We start from the raw sequence: 18,937 nt of genomic DNA on the forward strand, positions 1-18,937 counted from the left end.
CTTGTTAATGGATATATGTGATATATTATTATTCTTTTTTGTCAAAAAAAAGGAAGTGGTAAACTTAAGTCAAGCTAAATTTAGGCTATTATCTATGCAGCATAAATTTCACTTCTGTGTATAAATGCTAACTTGCATATTTCTCCATGGTAACTAAACTATGATTAAAACAACAGTGAAACCAGCCTTTAAAGCCACCTGTTTAACTAGGAACAACCTAATTTACAAAAATACTTAAACTTTGGAAATTTCATGGGCATCTATATCATGCTTTTCCCAGTAGAAAACTCACTTTTCCACGAACATATAATTGCAATGTACTTGGCGGAGGTCGTAATCATTCTTTTTTTAACTAGTGTAATTTTTTCATGTATTGTTCACTCTAACATAAGTGGTATTTAAGCTTATAAAGAATAAGACTGTAATAACTCTTTCCAAAAAGGAAGTTATTTCACCGCTTGGAAGGGATTAATTTACCTAGAAAGTATCTTCACATTTTACAAAAAGAACTAATGAAAGAAGTGAGAAAATTCCAAACCAAAATGACTATTTGAGATGGCAAGCCACATTCAAACTAATTTTTTTTGTACTGTGATAGCATTATAATTTACTAATGAAGAAATGGGCTATTTTATTGGTGAAATTAAAGAAGTAATTATAGTATGTCCAAGAATAGTAAAAATGTAGGTATAAGCAATATTTTCTTATTTAATTATGAAACATAAAAGTAGATCTGAATGTGAATCATTCTGAAACCTTAGAATTAGGTTGAGAATTTAAATACTGAAACCCCCTTGAAGTCGAAACATAATCACAAAATCACAATAGGTCAGGTTTGGTGTGAAAATCATGACTCATATTCTTGACACATATTCAGAAATGCCTCATACTAAAACTTTATTATAATCAAAAATTGATCCTTGGGTTTTTTTTTTTTTGTCTCCTGGTCCTTACATGATGTAATGTCTAAAGCCACATTTCACACTGTTAAGTAATGATGACTGTATAAGACTCATGATAAAAAAAACTCATAAAATATCACAATTTATAATTTTATGTATACTTGCCTCTCTAATACCATGTACATTTGCACAGTGGATGCTAATTAGATAACAATGGTATTACTATAATGTCTATAAAAGCTGCCTTTAAAACCAAATTCTGTTAAAAATAGTCTTTTCAAGCTGACATAGCCCATTTCCAGGGTCATATTTAAAATAATTAGCACCATTGCTAGTAAATGTTCTAATAAAACTCAAAAATGATTTCTAAGCAGAATGCAAAAGTCTTTTTTTTAAAAACTTAACCAAGAAGTCTTCCAGTAATCTGAGACAATCTTTCCCAGGGGTGTTTGTGAAATCAGAGAAGTGTAAGATTTTAAAATGCAGTTCCCTGGGGCCATTTGCATGGCTCCTGAAACTCATCTTGGAGAAATGGACCGATGGAATCTGCTATCCTATCTGATTCCTTGACACTGGGAATGTCCTGCTGGGCACAGCAAACGATTCTGAGAAGCGGATAGAGACAAAAGCCAACCCCTGCATCAAAAAATGTCCACTGCATAGAACAAATTTCCACAAGAATACCAGCTGCCAATGAACAGCATGTGAACTGCTCCTATCCACAAACCCAAATCCAAGGTGATCTTATTTTTGGAGGTATGGGATTTTTGTGTTTTAAGAACTCCTGTGAGTCCTTTTTAAAGACAAGGCCTTAAAACTAGTAGTAAATCCATGTTTTTAAGCCTTCCCATATTTCAAAGTCAGTCCAGCTAAGGGACAAGAAATCCAGGAGACAGAATTCCAGAGAGGATGGTCATTTGTCCCAGCCCTTAAAAATGGTGGTCGAACAAGTATCTCTGAGAATAGGTATATCTACCTGGGAACCATTTAAAAATATTTTAAAACTATTTAAAAAATAAGGTAACTATATCCATCATAAATTTATCTGCTAGGTTTCTCCATATGTAATATAAACCTCTTGAATGAATTTAAAAATGCATTTTTTATAATTAAGAAAATGAAGTGTTTTTAGTAGATAAGGTGATCAATGGAAGGATAATCAGTAATCAAAGCTACCTAATATTTGTATATGATTTTGCATTTATCAAGGAGTTGCCTCAAGCCCCAAGTCATTTCATCATTATACCAACCTTGTGTCAAGGGCATTATCAATCCTGTGGATGAAATGACTTGTCAGGGAAACTAAATCTTGGCCTAGTAGAGTTGAGACTTGTCTTGGGGCTCTAAGTCCAGTGCTCCCTTCAGTGTTAGGTCTCTGAACTAGAGAGCCGAAGTGGACAATCCAGGTAAAATCATCCACTTCCCCCCTAGTTAATACCTGGAGACTGCTTTATTGATTGAATTATTCACTTGGGATTGAATGGATTCCTGGATCCCTTTTAATTTTAAAACAGTACCTACAGCAATAAAGCCCAGGGGCCACATGACTCTGGCTTTCAGAATCCAAGATTAGGCCCCAACTAATTTCTTCTGCCTTGTTCACCTCATTCCAGCCACACTGGTCTTTCTGTAACTGAAACCCACTAAGCTAATGGCACCTTAGGGTCTGATCACTGCTGTGTGAGGTCTGGAATGCTTATTTTCCAAGCTTCTCCTGGTTGCTTCCCTCTTGCTATGCAGCTCTCAGCTGCAGTGTCACCACCTCTGAGAAGCCTTCCCTTGTTACCTTGTCTAAAGTGGCCCAGTGGCACTCTTACTCCATCCCTGTTTCATTTCTGCACAGCACTTTTCTCTGATACTGCTCATCCCTGTTAGAGTATCAGCCGCACAACAGCAAGGTCCTTGGAGGTAGTGTGAACAGCAAGACCCTCAGTACTGACAACACTGCCTGGCACACAAAGTCTTTAATGGATATTTGTTAGATAAATGAATGGATCATATCCCATGTCGTATCAGTCCCTAGCAATGTATCCTCCCTCCCCAAGAAAGAAAGTCCCTTTGATATGGTCAAGGTGGTGCAAATTCCCTGTATGAATGGGCGAGGGGGATCTATTTATGATTTGGACTTGGCTGCATCAACATGTGCTTCCAGTGCTCTGCAGAGGAGAGGTTGGTTCCTTTAATGATTACGGAGGAAGTGACCTCTTTGAACCACCGGGAGACAGAAATGGGTTACAAAATGCTCAGTCTATATATGAATCCTTTCCATGTGAATCAGTCATTCCCCATGAAGGAGGAAGCAGAGAGGAGAGGGAGCGGGCGGAGCTGCGGCTAGGAGGAGGGAGGGAGCAAGCGGAGTCGAAGCTCCCCTTGAACTCTGGTTCCAGGCTGTGTGGACCGTGAGGGCTGCCACCTCAGAGCATCAAAGCACAGGAGGCCCCTGCAGCTTCAGCGGAGCAACGACCACGGAGAGCGGGCAGCTCAGCGAGTATCCGAGTATCCGGTGCAGCCCCAGCTGGGGTGCCTAGCGACTGCACCGGTACCTGGCAGGGCCGGCGTGCTCACCTGAGCCAGACACCTGCGAAAACTTGTTCTACACGCTACCTTATTTAAATCTCTTCTTCAAGCTGAGGAGGCAGGCGCACTCTCGGCACCGCCTTAAGTAACTTAACCCACTGCAGAGCAAGGATTCGAACCCAGAAGTCTTGAGTCAAAGACAAAGTTCTTGTCCCATAAGCTTATGTCCTGTGGGGACCGGCTTCCCACCGAGCGCTCAGTAAAGCCTGCAGGAGCCGTGGTCAGGTAAGGTCAGGCCTGAGGCCATACAGCTTCAAGTAACAAATTCTGGCAGGTAAGGGAAGTCAGGAACTGAGAGGGTCACATGTGTTCCCAAGGACAGAAAGAATCATACTTACAGGCAGGACCAGCTACATAATTTGTGGGGCCTGGGCAAAATGAGAATGTGGGACCCCCTTGCTCAAAATTATTAAGGATTTCAAAATGGTGAGTGCAGAGGATTAAGCCTAAGGCAGGGCCCTCGTGAGCGCAGAGCTGTGTGTGACTGAGAAGGTCTCGCGACCACAGAGGCAGCCCTGGTTCTGAGTGTTTTATTTCTTTGAATCTTTAGTCCCTGAATTTCAGTTTTGTTCATTTAAGGTGCAGTATATGAGTCATCAAGAACATAAATATTTTAAGTGGAATAAATAGAGTCAAAGGGTGGAGAAAGCATGTGTATTTTTCTTTTTCCTTTGAATTGTCTTAAGGATTCTGTACGAGCCATCAAGTGGCAGCCCCTGGAACTGCAGGATAAGTTCCTGAGAGGCAAAAATCCATTTGGACAGGACAGGATGCAACTGGATTCTAAGGCTCTGAGCTTTAAATTAGGGGAATGGCAACACAGCCATCTCAACTGACGATGCATTCATTCTGTGGGCAGGTATTTACAGCTTGGGAATGTTTCATCTGGGTGGCTTGCTAGTGTTCTCCAAGTCACATCCTGAGAGTCGGCTACTGTCCGTGTGGTGGTTCTTTCTTTCATTCTACAAATACTTCCCGAAGGGACACTGTGTGCCAGGTAATGTGACAGGCCTAAGGACACAATTCCTGCCCCCTGTGGAACTTACAGACTGGACATGGGGATAAACATTAAGGAGTATTACAAATACACATGAAATCACAAAGTCTGGTAAACCCCTAAGAGTTGGCAAGTCGGTAGTTCCATGAGATAAAACAAGGAGGGCCTTGCATTTGCCATTGAGACAACAGGGCAGCTTGTGGTATTATGAAGATGTCCGCAAAAGCCCTCTATGGCTTCACAGAGTTAATCTACGTAAGACACCTTCCTACTGTGTAACTCTGCTCCATGCAGAAGTTTACAGGGGAGTGAAGGAAGGAGACAGAAGGAAAGAGAGGGGAGGGAGAGGACAGAAGGAGAGAAGGAAAGAGGAAAAGAGAAAGCCATCACTGCTTTCCGACCAGAGAAGGGCTTCAAGATAGAACCATTTTCTTCCTTTTTGTTTTTCTCTCCCCCTCCAGAAGCCCAGAAACACTCTTCGAACCACTCAGAGCTTCTATCACTCCAGGGTCTTAACATTATTTTAACAGAGCTTTTTGTGTGCAAATACTACTAAAACCAGAAATTGCGCCTCTTCCTTAGAAGCATCTATCTAATCTGATTGTATATATGTCAAGCCTGTGTGTGCAATATGTATGTCAACAGTGCTTAAGTCATAGCTTGTCTCCACTTGCTTCTGATTTCTTTGAATTCTCATATTCACCTCTCTCTCTCTCTCTCTCTTTCTTAACAGGGCTGGGATTTTCCCTCTTTGAAACTTGACAGAAATGTAAGATATTTCAGTTCTTGCTATGAGCCATGGAGCAAATTGAAAATATAGCCAGCACTTTAGTCTCATTAGTTTCCTCTAAACACCTACTCTGTTGGTAGAAGATGATGTGAACCCTTCTCACCCTGTTTAAATTCCAACATAAAATTTGTACACAACAATAAAACATAAAACATGTGGCTCGTTTGTCAAGCTTCCATGGGCAACTGTGTCCCTCACACCGAGAACCTCGGTCTGGGTGTACAGAGCGATTTCGTTCCTAGTTCACATCACTCAATCGAGCCTTCTGCAGAAAAGCTTTTAACAACCACATCTGGCCTTTAATAAATCACTGCACTTTGTCTTCCTGCCAAAACTCCTCCTTTATCTAACTTACATCTTTATGATGAGATAGGAAATCACGCATTATGGTGGTGACAAACAATTGTAATTATGTCATTAGTAGCCATTTAGTCTACAAAGGTGCTCAAAAAGGAAATATAATGCACAATAAGAAATATAGGATAATACATTGATCACAGTTCTAATCGGCTTTTACTTCATGAGTGTAAAAAGCTGGCATAATTCTTGGGCACAGCAGGCAGTAATGGCATACCACTTTATGAACTATGCAGCTATTTTATTCCCTATCTACTTAAAAATAAAAAAGCATTTAATAGCTTGATTTAGACATAAAAGTTATTTGTGATGCCTCGCTGATTATAATATTTATTTTTCAACTTTTTACAGAAATGACTTTTTTTGTGTTAGGAAAGAAGCTTAAGGTATTTGGGTTCAGAAATTCTAACCACTGTACATGCATGCAGGTGTGCACATACACCCATAAGTATACATTTTGGTATATACATAGATGTATGTACATGTGCATAGGTGTGTACACACACACACACACACACACACACTCACCTACAAGAGTCAAACAACTCACAATATGATACATTTTCTGAGGACCCCAAGTAGTGAAGGAAAAAAACCCTACAAAATAGACATTAAAGAACATATGTCATTTATTCTATATCCTACCACTTCCTATCATGTGGTTTAGGAATAACAAATTCCAGCAGGTTTCAAAAGAAGTAACTCTTTGGGTGCTCCTGTGGTTCTAAAACCCTATGCAATTCCCCCAAAATCAGTCCAAATCAAACACCCAATTCTGTGCAGACCACAGCTCTAACATCCATCCAGATTGAAGGACTAACACATGACAGGAAGAAGGCAGCGGGTGGGGGGTGGGAGCAAAACCTTGAATAACCTACAGCCTGCTGAGACGGTACATAAGGCAATGTCCCCTCTCTTACTACATTCCTACCTTTGAAATGCATATACACCTTGACCCTTGAACAACACCGGCCCCGGAGTTGGGATAGTGGTACCAACCCTCTTGCAGTTGGAAATCCATGTTTAACTTTTGACTCCCCCAGAACTTAACTGCTAATAGCATATTCCTGACTAGAAGCCTCACTGATGACATAAACATTTGATTGACACCCATTTTGTATGTTGTAGGCATTGCATACTGTCTTCTTACAATAAAGTAACCCAGAGAAAAGGAAATGCTTTTCAAATTGTCACCCATCTCCCAAAAAAATTTACAATATATTTACTAAAGAAAAAAATCCATGTGTAAGTAGACTGACACAGATCAAACCTGCTGTTGTTTAAGGGTCAACTGTACCTAAGAAATGTAAGCAAAATCCATCAGAAGGCAATGTGGTCAAACTCTAGCAAGAGCAAAAGCACTTTATATCTAACTTCAGTCAGCCACCTCCACCTCCACACTTCTTACAAACCTTCCTTTTACTGTGAAGTCCCTACATGAGCTTTGCATCAAGTCATTTAAAAATTTCTGTTAATTCAACAACTATCTCCTAATTAACTGCCTTGTAAATGCCCACCATGTTTCATATCGACCTGCAAATCCAAAGATTAGCAAGATGGAGACTCAGGGACAGTAGGTTGAAGTCGGAAACATCAATGCCAAATCCAATTAATCTAATTTAATTACATTACATTTTTTGGGTAAGGTTTTTGTTTTCACCTTGCACATAGCTGTGTATGTTTTCCTGGTAGGCTCTGAGGCCAAACTCATGTTTTAAAAAAAATTTTTGGCAAGCAAGTGAAATATTACACTTATGTCTCCAATATTCAGGTAAATCCTGATATCATCAGCTGGCTGACTCAACCCACAATGGGCAGGAATTCAAGGAAGCCATTTATTTCCAAATTTTAATCAACAGTGTAAAAAACAGGCACTTATTTGGACTGGGTGTTTATATAGCACAGGTCTCTTCTGTCTCATTAATTTATGGATAACTATTGCTTCAAGTTCACTTTTATCTGAAAAGAAAACCTCAGATTTTCAAAAGATGTTTGAAAAGTAACAGAAGCAGAATTTTTTCCCTAAGTTTTTTAAGAAAAGAACAAACTCCCACACCCACAACACACATTGTGTAAGATGCAGACACATCCATTTTTCCATACACTGGGGGAGGAATTAGAAATTGACCATCATAGACAAAAACAAAAAGAATTACAATAACAAACAGAGGCCTTAAGAGAACACATAAGGGGTAGGAAAGTCTAAATTCAATGAAAATGGAGGAGACTTCAGCCAAATTTACCTGCATGCTATCAGCTTGATTTCTCTTAATCCGTCTAAGGTCTAAGGATATCTTTTAGTACTGGAGCCCTCCCTACCTCCACTCAAAACACTTTGACATTTAGAATTTTATTTTTTCTAAGAAAAGCTTATCTGGAACTCACATGCTTCTCTAGTTACATATGAAAGAAATTGTACTCACATCAGCATTATCTTTATTTACCAATTCCCCTGCACATTGCCCTGTGGGTACCAGCAGTTCAAAAGTTCAAAAAGGTTTTTGAAAATAAACCAAGATAGAAAACAGGCACCAATTCCTATTTGGAACTTACATTCTCATGCCTTCTAGCATTCTCTAGATGATGGATCAAGAGGAATGATAAAAGATAGAGAGTGAGGCGGCTGCCAGGGGAGGGTATCAGTTGGTGTGGATGGCATTTCTCAAACTGACTGAAAAATTCATCTCGTCCCCACAAGCTGTCAGGCCTAAGCAGGGGACAGATCTACATATCACACCTCAGAAAGAGCGGAAGCAGCGGAAAGCTTCATTCCCTCAGAAATTCTTCCTCCCTTTTATTCTTGTGATTTTCTTTTCTTTTATTCTATTTTCGTGTGCCGTAGCTTTGAACATTCCTCTCTGGGGTTCTGCTAGCCTCTTGGAAGTGATGGCTGAGAAAGCTCAAAAATAGGCCTGGGTGCAGAGCAACTTTCACTGGGCATCTCTAAAAGCTCTCTGCTCTCTCGCTGGATGAATTGGCTGATGCCTTCCTTCTATAAACCAAGTTTCCACCAGCACCGGAAGACGGGCTCCTGCTCTTCAGTCGGTGTAGGGGGAGACCTCTCTTCAAACAGGTAAAATGATGGACACACACAGACTGAACCAACTGTTATAAAGCACGTGAGTCGCCAGCAGACCATTACCTCCTCTTGAGGGCACCGGTTTGGTCCAACAGAAACACGTAGTTCTGCAGAACGAGCTACCTTCCTCCATGTCCTCCCAGACTATAGACCCCTTGACAGAAGGGCTAACACATTAGCATCTTCCTTAACTTGGGGTGGCGGCAGGCTCCGAACTGGGACCATGACATCTCAGTACATGCCATTAACTGTCCTAGTAATTCTGCTGCTGCGGATTTACTCTAAAGAAATACTAGTGTGTGCCAGAAATACTAGTGTGGCAATATTCATTGCCATTGGAATGAATACACCCAATTCACTGTCACATGACAGAACACGGTATAGATTTTTAGCAAGGTAAGCTGGATCTACACATACTAACACCACATCGTTCTCAAAATCAAGGGTGAATAAAAAAGCATAAATAGGATACAATACAGTTTGATGCTAAACTTGTATATGAAATAATACTCTAAGAAAATGCTACCTGGGTAAGTAAATATATAAAAATGGAATGGAGTGAGGTACCCCAGATGCCTAATGGAATGTGCTTCTGAGGAATGGGAAGAGGAAAGGTTAAAGTGGATCCTGGCTATAGCAGAAATGTTTTACTACTTCTAAATGCACTGACAAGCAAAGAGGCTGAAATGGTTAACAAATGTCACTCCAGGTGGAGGCTCATCTTTCTACCCTCCTTTAACTTTGAGGTATCTTGGGCTATTCCTCCAGAACCCCTGTCAATTTAATTCTCAAAATCGTTTGAAAATCGATCAAGTTTTCTTTTCAGATACACTTGGCCAAGCATACTCTCTTCATAAGATAAGAGCTTTTATAAGCAAAGCCAGATTTGTTTCTCAAAAGTCTGATTTGGGAGGTTTGCTGATTTTCTGTGGGTTCCCCCTTCTCCTCCCCCTTTTTTTTGGTGGAAATGACATAACTCAACTTATTTTTAAAATGCACATAGTGAAGTAGGACCTTTCCAAATTCACAAAACCCTGGCACATTCACACGTGGCTGACCAAAAGCTACTCCTTTTCTGTTCCATTTGGGGTGAGGTATCAAAGCCCCTGAGAGAACAAAAAGCTCACCTGGGAGCCCCACACTGGAGGCAGCTTCCCAGAAGAATATGGGGCTCACCCCCAAAAACCTGCAGGTCGGTGGCTGCTAAATGGTGATGATGCAAGGAAAGCCAGCACAAGGCCATCACTTCCAAATGTGGGTGAAGATTACTTCAGTGATCCACACACGCCCCACCTGGAGGAGAGGTGCCTTCCTGAAGGACCCAAGGAACAACAGAGTTCCAGAGACAACCTGCCCCATGCAAAGGGATGCCAGGTGAAGTAAAGAGAATTTAAGAAGGTCAACTTCACTATTCCATGTATTTTGTTGCTTTCAGTAATACTGACAACCAAGGATGACAAAAGATGTTCACATTCTCTAAAACAAATGTGACTTAGGGCAATGGCCCAGAGATAATTAATTATCTTAAAGAAAGGGACCAGGGAGGTTGCCCTGAGTGGGTTATTCCTTTTGGAAACGGCACTTGGCTGTTACTCCTGATACTGTTAACTTGTTTCCCAAGAATCACAGGGTCAAAGTGCAGGTTTTCTTAGTGACACCTGCCCAGGTTTCTAAAAATGTTGTACAAAGGCCATTAAGTACAGAAAGGAAGCGTAACTGTTGACTTTAAATATGCAGGCAAAAGTCACGATAAATAACAATAATTTGCCTGGAATATTGTTCCATATGGCATTTCACAGAAATCCAGCATACAATTTGCGGGAAAGTGCAGGCAAATTAATTGTATACTTTCACCTTTTCTTCTCAACTCACACAGGAGAAGAATAACATTTCACCTCACACCGAGAAGCCCCATATGCTGCATACGGTTTTGAAAAGAACCTAATCAATAGTATCAACTGAACCTGAGATTAGATTAAACGGCAGACAGAGGCAAACAGCCTATCACTGTTAAGAATCATCATTCCCGTGGCTTTCAACCTCGTTTTCCTTGACGGCAAGCGACAGGGCAACATGGTTTATCGTGCGGAGACAGGATCCGGTACAAAAGGCCACCCCCAGCCCGAGGAGTGACACTGGGAATGGGTTGTGCAATGCCTCTGGAGGGGTCCCAAGAGCACGAAGCCACGGCTTCCACATTTCCTACCCACCACCCTTGCTGGCCCCACACTGAGGTCTCCCCAGGAGCGAGCAGGCACGGCCCCGAGCTCAGACTGGGACCAAGGTTCAAGTCCAGGCCCTCAGACTTAGTATCTGTGCCACTGTGGATGGGTTAACTTTTCTGTTCCTGCCTCCCCTCCACGGAAGGGGTAAAGTGACTGAAGCCATCTCAGAAAGCAGTTGTGAATATAAGGTATGTAACTCAGCCAGGCTCTCCAGGTACTATGACCTCAAAACAGAGTTAGCTCTGGGCATCCGAGGCATTGTTTTAACAGTCCAAGCAGCAGCTGCCAATCACTGAGCAATGACCCCTGGAGAGGTGTGTGCCCCTTCACATTTCAGGGTCATACACCCAAGGTGGGGTTTGCAGTGTCCCCATGTCACAGGTGGCACACTGAAGCCAAGAGAATAACCTGCTCACAGTGGCTGAAGGCAGATTTCTGAATAGGAAGCCAGGTTTATCGGAGGCCAAAGCTTGTACCCCACACTGGTGTGCCACTGACTTAGCTGCACATCTGAGTCACGTGCAGAATCTGGAAAATTCCAGTGACCAGGCCACCCTCCAGGCCAATGAAATTGGGAGTTTCTGGGGTCCAGGACGCAGGCATCAGCATTTTTAAAGCTTTCCGGGTGACACTACTGTGAAGCCATGTTTGAGAACTGTTCTAGTCACTGTATGACACCAGGAAGGTGGTCCTTCTCTGATCGTTACCTCTTCTGCTATAACAAATGACCACAAACTCAGTGGCTTACAATGTACACATTTATTGCCTTATGGCTCTGGAGGCCAAAGTTCCAAATGGGTGTCACTGGGCTAAAATCAAGGTGTGGGAGGGCTCTGTTCTTTCTCCAAGCTCTACGACAGAATCTGTGTCATGGCGCGACTTTCCCAGCTTCTAGAGGCCACCCACATTCCTCGTCAGGTGGCCCCTTCCCCTATTCTGAAAGCCAGCAACATTGGGGAGTCCGTCTCTCAGTGTCAGCTCTTCAGTCTACTTCTTCAGTCTATCTCGGCTACTTTTAAGGACCCTGTGACTCCCGGGCCCCTGAATCTCCCCACATTCCAGGCCAGGTGATTAGCAGCGTTCATCACACCTGCAAAGGTCATTCCACTCTGCCCTGTAAATCAGGACACAGACATCCGAGGGGGTTTTATTCTGCCTACCAACACCTGACAGTCCTGCTCCAGGCCGAGATCATGGGCAAAGTAGCAGGTTCTTTTGTTGATCTGAAAGTGGGTCTCAGAACCAGTCCCCGCCCGGCTTCCTGCTGCCTTAAGACTCTACTGGCGAGTATTTCGTTGACTCTGCAGCTTAGGTACCAAGTACACTGTGTTTGGAGCAAAAAACGTCCTCAATAAATGTTGTAGAAGGAAGGAAAGGAAGGACTTTGCATTGCTTCCCGCATTTCTCTTTTTTTTGTATCAGATAGGCTATCACGTTCACTAAGTTAAGAGATAACTGCTGTTTTTACTAACAAGATGCTTGTGAGAAATTTCTGCTCCCTGCTTCTCAACGTAGCGGCCCCACTCTGCCCCTGACTGGGAGCTCCACGCCATCCATTCCCCACGGCGCACAGAAGCCCACACCTGACTCTACAGGAGCTTGGAGAGAATGTGCCTTCTAACTTGAATTTTCTCTGCCAGGGGCCACCATGAAAACAAACTGCTTTCAGCGAGACGTTTCTCACTGAATTTGTATACTGGATTTTTGGTTTTTTGTTTTTCATGGGTTTTTTTGAAGGGGGCCGGGGGAGAATAAGGGACACTTTTTTTCTTTAAATCTTCTAATCCCTAAAAGACCAAAATAGTTTCATCCTTTCATAACCTGTCAACACGCATGTTTCTCTAAATTTAAACACATATGGCTCAAGCCAGAGTTACACTATGTGCCATATTATGTAATTATCTTTTCAATTTATTACTCCTCAAAATAGAAAAAGACTAGCCTGTGTTTCTTAAGTCTGAGTAAACATAAGGCCTGAAGATTGTTAATGACATCCTATCTTTAAAAGAAGTTTCAAGACTAAACAACACACAACACTCTGTCCCCAAAGGCCACGTGTGGTACCAGAGTTGTGAGATACAGAAGAACTGTAGATGTGTACACACATATACACATGTACCTACACACACACACACACACACACACACACACACACACCTTCTCGCTTTCTGGCCATGTCTATGATGCCATGAAATGCTCCTGCTAGCAGGTCATAAACAGCACATATACAGGGACCAAAATGACCTCCAGTTAAGCATTTCCTGTTAATTTCCTATTTTTCAGGAATGTTTAACCTGTAAGGAATAAGTTTCCCATCATCTGGGTATTCATGCAGTAATTATCTGTCTCTCTACAGCTCAGGAGTTTTGTGCCTGCTTCCCCGCAGCCTCTGTGCAGCCCAAGTTACCCAGTGGTTTGACACCTCCTCTGAGACCCTCTGATTGATCACTACCCTATATTCCTTGTCAGGAGAGGGAGCACTCAAGAAGGGAGCCCCACTGCCACCAACAAGTCTCTTCCCCACCGACCACGTTAAACGTTACCCTGGAGGCTCGCAGCAGCATGCGCGGGAGCTGAGTATGACAACGCCCGTTATCAACGCCGTGCTTCAGTGGGATTTGCGATGTGAAGACGTTCAATTTGCAACAGGTAGAAATTTCTGCATAGGGCTGCCAAACATCAAGGAAATATTTAGAGGATAAGTCATACCGAAATCAGTCTAATTGTTTATTCCACATTGAATGATATCAGAAATGAAACCTTATGAGTGGGTTTCTGATGGCTTTCTACTCTTGCTTAACTAGAAAGAATGGTTTGGAAAAACTTAGAAAAAAAATAACCCAGCAAGTTGGAAACCAGCTAATCAGGTTTTCACAGAGCTGCTACCATGTTCACACGCACAAGGGCTTTAAATATGTATTTTGCTACGAATGTCCAGCTGGAAGTTGTGAACTTCAGAAGATACTTTCTTCCAGAAAATAAAATTCCCAATGGATGGATATCCCCAGTTTGCAATGGTGTTACCAAGCAATATTTAAGAATAAAGCATCTGATATTTTATTGGCTAATGTGAAATCTTTCAGATGAGAGATTAAAACAGTTCAAGGATGTTTTCCTCTGCCATAAAGAAGTTGTTACCCTTTTAAGATCATACAGGCAATCCTTTTTATTTATTCTAAATGGGTAACCAGAGTCAGGGACACTGGGTTCCCTTCTATCATAACCACTGCACAGTACAGCATAAAGAGCATAGTTTCCAATCCCTAGCATATGATTAGAGTCCACTAAAAATAAATCACTTGGTTGACTAGAAAAGGGTGTATCTTAGAGGCAGAAGCACTAAAGAAATACACGTTTACAGAATCTTTGCGATGAAAGTGCCAGGTTGAGGTTACTTGGCACCTCATCATTTCATACAGATAGACATGGATACATCCAATCAGGAAGGAACACGTAAGTGCAGATTAATATGAATGATAGGCTTTTTGTTAATGAGCAGGCTCTCACCACAGGGCCTTGGCACTTGCTGTTCTCCTTCAGGAGCACCTTCCCCCAGATATCCTCATGTCCCACCTCAGCTCTCACTGTCCTATTCTTCCTTAATGTTCCTTGGTAAAAATAGCACACCTCTCTCATATCCTCCATTTCCTTACCTGGATTTATTTTCTCTTTGCCACTTACAGCCATGAGGAACATCATGTATTTATTTGATTTCTATCTTCCCTACTAGGATGTAAGCATCATGAGATCAAGTAGAGGTTTGGCCACTGCTGTATGCCCAATGGGTATGAAATGTAACTGGCACTGGAATACTGACTAAATGAATAAGCAAATGAATGAATGAGTGAGCCAATACATCTTTTAGGTACTCTTCAGCAGCTTCTAGGCAAGAAGCAGGTTAATCTATTTATAGCAGTACTATTACACTAAGGCTCACCTATGAATGAATTGAGTTGAATAGGTGGCTTACTTAAAAAAAAAAGGGATCTCAGGCTATTCTGATGTGAACAGTGAGATAAATTAAAACAAAAATCCTCAAGTAGAAGCTATACATCCCAGGAGTTAGGTGTTTTAAATCTGGGGTCAGACTGCTTGGGTTCATGTCTCAGTGACCCTGCTTAAAAGCTGTGTGGCTCCAGCAAGTAAATACACCTCTCTGAGCCTTAGCTCCCAAAGCTATAAAAATATGGCCAATAACAGGCCTTACCACTCTGAGTTATAAGGAGGATACAATAAGGGACTTGAACACATCACCTGGTATAGTAAAATAATGCTTGCTAATTTTCCTATTATTTTTCATTTCAAAAGAGCAAATAATGAAGAGACTAGAAAGGAGATTCTGAGATATTATTAGATCGATTGATACTTTTTACCTACTTAATTGTCTACAATTACAAAAAAAAGGTGATATGTTCTTTCCATGTGTGAGACAGTTACAGCATTCATAAACTTCAGATGGATTATTTTTATGTGTCAAATTCTCTGTCCTAAGAAATGATGGTGTGCGTCCACTTATAGCTTCTATTTCCTGACACTACTTTACTCAAAAGAGGCTCTGCTTTTCCTCATTCACCAAGAGGTGTGTCCTTGTGGTTGTGTACATAAATATGTATTTATGTGTTTTTCAAATTGCCCACACACATCTAAGTAATGTTTCATGCATCCTCCCAAAGGAATGATGACAAAATGTCAAACCAGTGCTGTAATACATTTTGTAAAAAATTCCCCAAATGTAGACTTTTGTGCTTCTGGTGTCTTCGAGGAACATATCATGGAAAAATCAGGACTTCCACTCAGAGGCGTTTGTCCCTTGACACCTTACCTTTTTGAAGTTGAAATACACATTATACTTTTGTCCTTTGCATAAAAAAAAAAGCAGTATCTTTTTCCCCAGAATAAACATTCTTGATACAGCTTTTCTGAAGAAAGGTTATTTGCCCATTTTCTCACCTACCGCTGATGTGGAAACACTCCTGGAGGTATGGCTGACCCTTAGCACATGTGGCTCTGCGTGTGCAGCAGACAGGACGAACAGGGGGGCCTTTACCCCAAGACATGTGGGGTTGTTAGGGTTGGTTTCAGGAGCTCCATTGCTCCATGTGTGTGAAGACGTGATAGAACCGATCCATTGTCTGAGCAGTATCACATGATGTTAAAATCATTCTTAAATTTACAGATATACATTTTGACCCAACACTACACAAATTTGCAACCCCTTGCTCCACTTATTCTAATTTTATGTATCTCCTCTAGGTCTCCCCTCCAAAAGAGACAAACCTTTCTTGGAATTACAGGTTGAATGCCCATTTTACCATATTTTCTGACCACTTACAGCTGGCAGGTGGCAGGCAAAGTCTCTTAACAGAATGAGCTCTCAAATGTAGCATCATTAAGGCCGTCCTCCGGTGTGGCAGGTCAAGAGGACCAGCTTTTGAGTAAAGGGAACCTCAGTTCCAATTCTGTCTCTGCCAGGTACAGCTGTGATCCTGGGCAAACCACTCAGTCATTCTGAGCTTCAATTTCTCACGGATAATCTGAAGGGGGTGCAGATCACCACATCCATCTCACTGACTGAGAGCTGAGACAGCATGCGTCAGCATGTCCAGCACTGTCACTGGTATACAGAGACCCGAATTCTCAAAAATGATAATAAATATTCTGATTATAGAAAATACAAGTGCTTCTAAACTGATCCGTCAGCCTCTTGCCCATCTCTCCTTCTACAGTCTTTGAACCATCCTGGGAATTCCAGATAAATGGTTCTTTTTCTCATTTGGAAATCTACTCGGAATCTTTGGGACCCTCACCAAAAGGAGCAAGCAGCATGGCCTACAGGATCGGGAGGTATCTAGACTTGGTCCTTGTACCTGGGCACCCTGGCAGGTCATTTAATGTCTCTGAATCTCAAATGCCCTCAAATACAAGAGCTTCAAATAGCTATCTCCTAAGTGCCCTTCTGCAAAAAACATCATGAGATTCAGAGGCAGGTGAAGGCCAGGTTCACAGGGTTGAAATGCCCCTTGTACTTCATACTCTGATCGAAGGGGCCCTAACAGTGTTTTCTGCCATGCATCGATGCTGTGACTCCGCAAAGGAGCTAAAAACAACATGGCCCACCAGCCAAAGTGGGTCAGACCAAGGGCTGGGCTATAACACCAAAGGCACAAGAGAGTCCAGTGACCAGGAAGTCAGTGTTCCCAGGAGGGACGCATCGTTCTGCACACTTCAACGTGACGTCACAGGGAGAAAAAAAGGGCCTCCACACAGGGGCTGCGACCCCCAGTGAGACTCGGCTCCTTGTTTCCCTTCTTATAAAGACCACCGTACACCACCCCACCTCTCTTCCACCTTCAGCCTGGGCACGACTAAAATGGACTCACAGCATACGCATTTTTTTCTAAAAACAGAAATGGAAAAACAAACACATTTTGGGTTGAATATGTTTGCCTAATTAAAAATATTTTTCTGCTTAATATAGGCAAACCGACTGGAGAATTAATGCACCACCTGTCCACACACTTAGTAAGAGTAACAAGTCAAAGTAGGAATTTCAGTAGGTGCTTTGTCTCCAGATGTATAGGAATGGCTACCTAAATTCACACACAGGGCTCCAGGCCTGTGAAAACACAGGGAGATGGAAGGTGGGGGAGGGAGGGGTAAAAAAATAGCCACCTAGCTCATCAGCTGATTAAAACATGCACCCCCCCACACACTCACACCCACACATAGGTAAGCTAAATATCCACCCAATGAGGGACACACTAAATGACAATACATGCATATGACACAATCTGTGCTGCCGTTCAGATGTAGGACATGCATCTATATTAATGACACAGCAGGACGTCCACTCTCTCTATACAGCTCTGTTACCACTTGTGTCATTTCTGTCTTCTCATCCCTCACTGCATTTCCCTCCAGAGTTTCTTTTATGAAAACGTGCACATGCAGCCTTTCAGAGAAGTGGAAAAGACAATACATTTAAGACCCATATACTCAGCTCCTGGATGCTACATATTAACATCTTACTCCACTCAGTTAACCATGTATCACTAGCCATCTATTTTATTTTTTGATGCCTATCAGACTAAACTCCATGGTCTACTTTAAATGCGAAACGCCAACTACCAAACCACAGGTCCAGTATGATCTCATTTTTGAAAATATATAGGGTGTGTGTATCCACGTGTCTAGAAGGAACAATGGGAGGAAATACCACAGAATGTTACCAGTCACAATTTTGGGGCTATTTTTTTCCTCGTTACCTATAGGCATTGTTTTTTTTTTCTTTTTTGAGCAATAAGCATTTATTCCTTGTGAAATAAACAGGCAGTTAAGGTAAGGAGACAAGGAGGAGAGGAGGCATGCATGGCAGGCAGGAGGGAAGGCTGCGGGGCAGAAAGGAAATCCTCCAAGGCCTCCAGACAGCCTCCCGGGTGGCAGGGCTCTGTGAGCAGCTACACCCCCAAACCACCACGGCCATGCCGGCTGAGCGGGGCACCAAGGGAACAGAGAAGTGACCCGGCTGCCATCCTGCTGGCCACCTGAATTGTTTAGGATCAGACAAACTCTTTCTCAGACTTCCAGTCACTCCCTGAGGCTGTCAATGGGCAGTGACGGGGATTCCCTGCTCCCAGGCTTGTAGCTGGGCCAGCTGTCAGAAACAATCCCCTGCGTCAGTTTCCAAGCACAAGGTAAACAGGCCGGTGTCCTCAGTCTCCACGCCCAGCATGGGGCCCTTGTCATCCTCATCAGAAGGCAGCTGACCAGCAGCCACCTGGGCCCTGCCCTCTGGTTTGGGCCGCCGGGGACCTCCCAGACACAGGAGGGCTGGCCAGCTTTGCAGCACCGTCTACCCGCCGTGGCACCATCGCAGGAGTCTCACCTTTCAGCCCGTGCACGTGGCTGCTCATTCAAGGACTCGCTGGAGAAGACTCAGGTCTCATTTCCAATTACTCAGAATGGGGATCAGATGAGGGGGATTTCCTCTGCCGCAAGGACTATCCTGCT

The 18,937-nt window shown here is 42.6% G+C and overlaps 1 protein-coding gene and 1 long non-coding RNA gene across 15 annotated transcripts in view; one reads left to right on the forward strand and one right to left on the reverse strand.

Moving 5' to 3' along the window:
* FOXP1 (forkhead box P1) overlaps positions 1–18,937 on the reverse strand; it is a 624,795-nt gene that overhangs the window by 381,538 nt on the left and 224,320 nt on the right. For 2 of the 9 annotated variants that reach the window (XM_037019199.2, XM_037019198.2), the window contains exon 4: positions 13,471–13,596. The exons of the other annotated variants lie outside the window; for them this stretch is intronic. The gene's annotated coding sequence lies outside the window, so the exon portion shown is untranslated. The remainder of the gene's footprint in view (positions 1–13,470; positions 13,597–18,937) is intronic. 9 annotated transcript variants of the gene reach the window in all.
* LOC108407338 (uncharacterized) lies at positions 630–13,520 on the forward strand. Of its 6 annotated transcripts, none has more exons than XR_012128968.1 (4): positions 630–3,704; positions 4,339–10,076; positions 10,579–11,115; positions 13,397–13,520. It is a non-coding gene; the product is annotated as an uncharacterized lncRNA (long non-coding RNA). The 6 variants fall into 6 exon arrangements; XR_012128965.1 differs by having other exon boundaries at positions 13,284–13,477; XR_012128967.1 differs by having other exon boundaries at positions 4,339–8,696; positions 9,895–10,076; positions 10,579–13,477.

This window comes from Manis javanica, chromosome 3, assembly GCF_040802235.1.
Source record: "Manis javanica isolate MJ-LG chromosome 3, MJ_LKY, whole genome shotgun sequence".
NCBI classification, from domain to species: Eukaryota; Metazoa; Chordata; class Mammalia; order Pholidota; family Manidae; genus Manis; species Manis javanica.